Source organism: Nicotiana tabacum, chromosome 21 (genome assembly GCF_000715075.1).
Source record: "Nicotiana tabacum cultivar K326 chromosome 21, ASM71507v2, whole genome shotgun sequence".
NCBI lineage: Eukaryota > Viridiplantae > Streptophyta > Magnoliopsida > Solanales > Solanaceae > Nicotiana > Nicotiana tabacum.
The window spans coordinates 99,895,236-99,901,749 of record NC_134100.1 but is presented as its reverse complement, the minus strand read 5'-3'; the positions used below and the strand labels follow the sequence as shown (position 1 = coordinate 99,901,749).

At 42.4% G+C, this 6,514-nt stretch overlaps 1 pseudogene; it reads right to left on the bottom strand.

Moving 5' to 3' along the window:
• Nucleotides 1-473: 473 nt before the first annotated feature.
• On the bottom strand, nucleotides 474-1,696 carry LOC142175384 (two-component response regulator ORR24-like; annotated as a pseudogene).
• Nucleotides 1,697-6,514: the final 4,818 nt, after the last annotated feature.

Below are 6,514 nucleotides of genomic sequence, written 5' to 3'. Positions count from 1 at the left end.
TCATCTGAACCCAGTACTTCCGAAGCAGGGTATTAATTTATGTATAAAAATCCATTAAAATTGTAGTAAATAGTAAATATGAACCCATAACTTAAAACTATAATGGGTAATGCTCAATATCTAAAAGGTTTAACCCATAGATATATTTCATGAGTTGGATACATGGCTACCGAGGTATAACTTATATCATTCTCAATTCATATAAAAAGAATTATATACTCTAACCAAGGACACCAATTTAAGAGTCATTTCCTTCAGAAAAGCTTGATCAGCCACACACTTGAGACACTGAGGATTGAGGTCAAGTAATGATGTTCATCTTTATTTCAAAATCAATAGTACATGCAACTAACATATGTATGTGGTGTTCTAGATTGTCGTTCAGATTTCAGAATCAATGAATAGTTAACAATAGAACTATAGAAATAAGATTTTGAAAGCTTCAAAAATAAGAAAGACAAGTCCAAAAAAAGTTATCTTACCCGTTTCATTGCACTCATTAGATCATCAAGGGAGCCATATCCCTGAGGAATAAAACCAACTTGTTGCTTTGTTGTCTCCAAGAGATAGTCTTCCCTTGTCCTCGTCCTCGAGTCGGGACTATGTTGTATGAGTGCTGAAGAACCTCCATTTGATCTGCCAATCAAAGAGACGTCCACCCCTCTGTAGACCACTTCATTGTTTTGGTCCATGCTCTGGGGTAAAGACGCCACACCACCATTGCTGGAAACTTGAGAGCTCATGTTGCCAAAAATATGGTTTGAGTTCTGGGAATAATGTTGGTTCTGATCTGGCCACCATTGGCAGTACGCTTGGTTCATAATCTGAACACCATCCCCTAAACTTTCCAGGCATTGTGTTTCTCCTCTTAAAGCTTCAAAAGGTAGGGATACTATGGTTGAGGAAGGAAAATCAACAGTGTTGTTCGGCAAATAAGGGCCGGCTGAAGTGCTATTCTCTCTTACCCTATCTTGAGGCAAACGGCTGATTGTTGGGAGTTCACTTGAAGCAATATAGGATTATTTAAGACATTGGACAACGAGCTGTTTGAGTTACCAACCACAGATCTAGAGTCCGTGAATGTACTACTGCCCGCTGTGAGCAGTCTGTGCTCATCCAAAGGATTCAGTTCTCCCATGTGTATGGCACGGTTACTCTACTGCAATTGATCAAGCTCCAAAGATGTAGGAATTCCATGGAATAAACTAGCATTCTGGCTTACAGGCGGAGCATTTGGATTCAACTTCGTAAAAGAATTTATGGAGTTGCTTAAACTTTGACCATGATTAGGTTGGAGCAGCGGCGATGATGCCAGACTGTGAAGGCTTACACCGGCAGGATAATTTAGCCTGCCGAGCATACCTCCTGATGCATATGATGATGATAAGCTGGCCTGACCATACCTTCCGGATCCAGCCAATGTTCGAAAACCACCAAGCCCGTCAAGTGAACCCATTCGCATGTACGCAGAATCTTTTCCATTTATGCGGTAACCATGTTGGCTTGCTGGGTTGCTTCTGAACTGATCCTTTTCAAGTAGAGCCTATACTTCTGTGACACAAAAAGAAAAGCCTTATTAAAACTTTTCAAACTATATACCTTTGTGCTTTTCTTAAGAAAAGGAAACTACGCACCGGACAACTCATAGAACACCATTGTGATTGTTATAGAGAATTACTGCAATGCTTCCCTTCATTGTATTTCAAATGCTTAATTAAAAATAAAATGCAGACATTAGCTAACTAACATTTGTGAAAATGTAGCAAGAAAATTTCTATATGGTCTTTCCCATTCTTAAGTTTAATAGTGTAACGACCCGGCCGGTCGTTTTGGGTATTATAATCCCGTTTCCCCATTTACAACTCAATTTTTGCTCTATAGCTGTTTTATAACTTACCGGGTTAGTTGGTTCGGGTCCGGAAGGAATTCAGAGTAAAATGAGACACTTAGTCTCATAATTAAAAATGTAAGTTAGAAAAGTTGACCGGATATGGACATATGTGTAAACAACCTCGTATTTAAATTTTGATGATTTCAATAGCTCCGTATGGTAATTTATGACATAGGAGCGTGTCCGGAAAATTATTTAGATGTTCGTGGTAAAATTAGGCTTGAAATGTCAAAAATTTAATTTTTGGGAAGTTTGACCGGGGGTTGGTATATTTGGTTGAGGTCCCGAAGGGTTCGGGTGAGTTTTGGATGGCTAAAGGATCAAAAATTTGGATTTGAATAGCTGCTGGAATTTTCTGATATCTGATGTTGTTTTTCTTCTACGTGATAGAGTGAACGCATCTGCGATAGCATAGGCATAGTTGGTTAGTGGGGGTTTTGTTCTACGTGATCGCGTGGGGATATCTGCGATCGCGTACGGTTAATTTGAGGTAGTGGCATTTTGTCATTCGCGATCGCGTGAAGCGGGACGCGATCGCGTAGCTATGTGAATTTGTTATTCGCGAACGCGTGAAGAAGGTGGTGTTCGCGTAGAGGAAATGGGCAGAAATGGAAATCACGCTTTTGAGTTTCGTGATCACGTGGACTAGTCCGCGATCGCGTAGGTTTGTGATGTTGTGCATCGCGATCGCGTGGGAAAGTCCGCAATCGCATAGGGTCTTTTCTAGGAAGTGGAAAATTGTGCTTCGCGATCGCGTAGAGCAAATGTCTGGGCGGAGAGTTTAAGTTCGTAAAATGGGACATTTTTGATGGATTGGAGCTCGGGAAGAGGCGATGTTTGGGAGATATTCAGAGTAAACAGCGGGGTAAGTTTTCTTAACTCAATATTGGTTAAATTACCCGAATCCATGGTTGTTTTTAACATTTAATCGGTGAATTAAGTTGGAAAATTGTGAAAACCCTCTTGGTTTAAATTCGAGATTTGAGGGTTGAGTTGATGTCGTATTTGAGTAAAATTTATATGGTTGGACTCATGGTTGAATGAGCGTTCATATTTTGTAACTTTTGTTGGGTTCTGAGTCGTGGTCCCCATGGGCGATATTTGAGCTAAATTTTGGATTTTTATAGAAAATTAGTATTTTCTTATGGAATTAATTCCAATAAATTTTATTGACTGAAACGAATTATTTATGACTAGATTCGAGGCTTTCGGAGACTGATTCTCGTAGTAAGGGCATATTAGAATAAAGAATTACGCTGTTTGAGGTAAGTATTAGTTATAAATCTGGTGCTAGAGGTATGAAACCCCGGAATTTTGTGTCATGTGATTGTTTTGGAGGTGACGCACATGCTAGGTGACAGGCATGTAGGCGTGCACCGAGGGCATTGTGACTTGGTCCGTCCAGTGAAAACTATATAGTTGAATAATTTATTGTTAGCTCTATGCTCTCTATGTGTTGAAGAAATTTGACTGTAAATCATGCTTAGGCTATGTCATAGTACTGTTAGGACCCACAGAGGCCACGTACTTGTTGAATTATTTGCTAATTGCTATCTTGTACTCAGTCATGACTTTTCTTGCGTATTATACCTCTGTCTCTCAAGATCTTTATCGATACACTATGTTATCTTTGTTTAGGCTGATCTTTGTGATTTCTAAGAGCCCGAGAGACTAGAGAGGTTGAGGACGGAGTAAGGTCAAGGGCATGTCGGTGAGGTAAGGATATTATGGCACGTGAGTTATCCGTTTAGTATGTGAGTTGTCCGTACAGATTATGGCGCTTGGGCTGTAGGAGCCCCTCCGGAGTATGTACAACCCCAGTGAGTGCGGGTACCCATTGAGTGTGAGTGCTGAGGGTTGAGAGCCGAGTGGTTGAGTTGTTGTGACGAGTGGAGTCATTGTTGCCTTGAGTGGCTATACTTGCTTTTCATTTGTTGTTGCACTTAGTTGCTAATTATCATTGTTCTGAAATTCTCTGAAAGATTTTATATCCGGATTACATGAACTTGAACTGTATAAATTGATTTGACTTAAACTGCTGGATTTGAAAGCATGCCTATTCACTGTTGGAATTATTGTAAATGAACTATAATTGTGTAGCTCATCACTATCTTCAATTCCTTATACGAAGATTTAGAGGTAGTTATCGTGTTTCGCAGACCCTGTCTCTCCTTCCCTATCTCATTGTTTACTGTATTTGGTCTTAGACTATTATTGATCGTTTCCTTTTGACTTGTATCCATATTAGATGCTCATGTACTCAGTGACACCAGGATTTGGGGAGTGTTTGTATCGGTATTTGTGGGATTTTGTATTATTTTTCAAACTTAAGAGAAATTGTGATTTATTGAGATTATCGTCTTGCCTAGTATCGAGATAGGTGCCATCAATAAAGGTTGGAATTTTGGGTCGTGACAAGTTGGTATCAGAGCCTAGGTTACATAGGTCTCATGAGTCATGAGCAGGTTTAGTAGAGTCTTGCGGATTGGTATGGAGACGTCTGTATTTATCTGTCGTGCGAATTTGTTGATTTCGGAAACTAAATTTCTATTAATATATTCTCTCACATATGGTTAGGACACATACTACCGGAATGGACGGTCAACCACCAGTGCCACCAGTTAGGGCCATGAGAGGCTTGGGCCGTGGTAGAGGCTGGGGTCGAGGTGTAGCTCGTACCACAGTTGGACCAGCACTTGTAGTATCACCAGTTGCTCTAGCTCACGAGCAGATTCCTGTTATAGTTGAGCCGACAGGATCAGCTCAGGCATGAGCTGTGCCCATTGAGGTTCCAGGCCTTCAAGAGACTTTGGCCCAGATATTGGTAGCTTGCACTGGTCTGGCTCAGGTGGTTTCGGCTTAGGCCGCACCTGCCACTTCTCATGCCAGAGGAGGTACTCCTACCCATGTTGCCCGTACTCCATACTAGGTAGTACAGGGACTTCAGATACCGGGGGCACTGCCAGCCCAGCTGACTGCAGCTTCTCATGCCCCGGTAGTTCCTGTTATGGCAGATGATGAGCAGAGGAGACTTGAGAGATTTGAGATTCTTCGACCTCCATCATTTAGCGGTACGGAGTTAGATGATTCTTAGGGTTTTATGGATAAGTGTCAACGTATGATTCAGACAGTGGGTATTCTAGAGACCAGCGGGGTCTCATTCACTACTTTTTAGTTTTCTAGGGCTGCCTTCAGATGGTGTGAGGCTTACGAGAGGTGTAGATCGGTCAGTGCAGCAACCTTTACCTGCCAGTAGTTCTCCGGTCTATTCGTGGAGAAGTTCGTGCCTTAGTCCCGCAGAGAGGAGCTGCGCAGGCAGTTTGAGCAACTTCGTTAGGGTGATATGTCCGTGACGCAGTATGAGATGAGATTTTCATAATTGGCCTGTCATGCTATCTGGTTGATTCCCACAGACAGAGAAAGGATCAGGAGGTTCATAAATGGCCTCACTTTTTAGCTACGATTACCTATGACTAGAGAGAGAGTGTCTGGTGCTACTTTCGATGAGGTTGTCAACATTGCTCGTCAGATTGAGATGGTTCACAGCCAGGAGCGGATTGAGAGGGAGGCTAAGAGGCCTCGTGGTTCAGGTGAATTTAGTAGTGTTCCTTCAGGGAGTCAGTTTTACCAGTGGTAGGGGTCGTTCTTACAGACACGCTCAGACGTGTCATCCAGCTCATCTTGGTGCATCAGCTAGCCATGGTTATTACATTGCTCACTCAGGCTAGTCTTCATTCAGTGCATTACCAGCACAGAGTTCTCATCATGCCTCGTCCGCTCAGGCTTCTACAAGTTATCCTTCGGTTAATCAGGAGCAACAGTTCCATCAGAGGAGGGGTTGGTTTGAGTGCGGAGAATTGGGCCATTTCAAGAGAGATTGTCCTAGGCTGTTGAGTGGGGCTCTGCAGCACAGTTCTCGACCAACAGTACCAGCACCAGTAGTTACACCACCTGCCCAACCAGCTAGGGATGGGGGTAAGGCAGCTAGGGGTCGCCCAAGAGGGGGAAGCTGGTCAGGCCAGATGCTATGTTTTTCCCGCGAGGCCAGATGTTGTTGCCTCAGATGCAGTGATCACAAGTATTGTTTTAGTGTGCCACATGGAGGCTTCTATATTATTTGACACTAGTTCCACTTATTCATATGTATTATCGTATTTTGCTCATTATCTTGATATGCCCTGTGAGTCCTTAGTTTTACCGATTTGTGTATCTACACTGGTGGGCGATATTATTACTGTGGACCATGTGTATCGGTCATGTTTGGTAAGTATTGGGGAACTGGAGACTAGAGTTGATCTCTTATTACTCGGTATGGATTGGTTGTATCCATGTCATGCTATTCTGCACTGTCACACAAAAATCATGACGTTGACGATGCCGGGGTTGCCAAAGGTTGAATGGAGAGGTTCTCTAGATTTTGTTCCTAGTAGGGTAATTCTTATTTAAAGGACCAACGTATGTTTGGAAAGGGATGTCTATAATATTTGGCCTTTGTGAGAGACGTCGATGCAGATACTCCTATTATTGATACAATACCTGTTGTGCTAGACTTTCTGGATGTATTTCCTACAGACTTGTCAGGTATGCCACCCGATAGGGATATTGATTTCGGTATTGACTTGG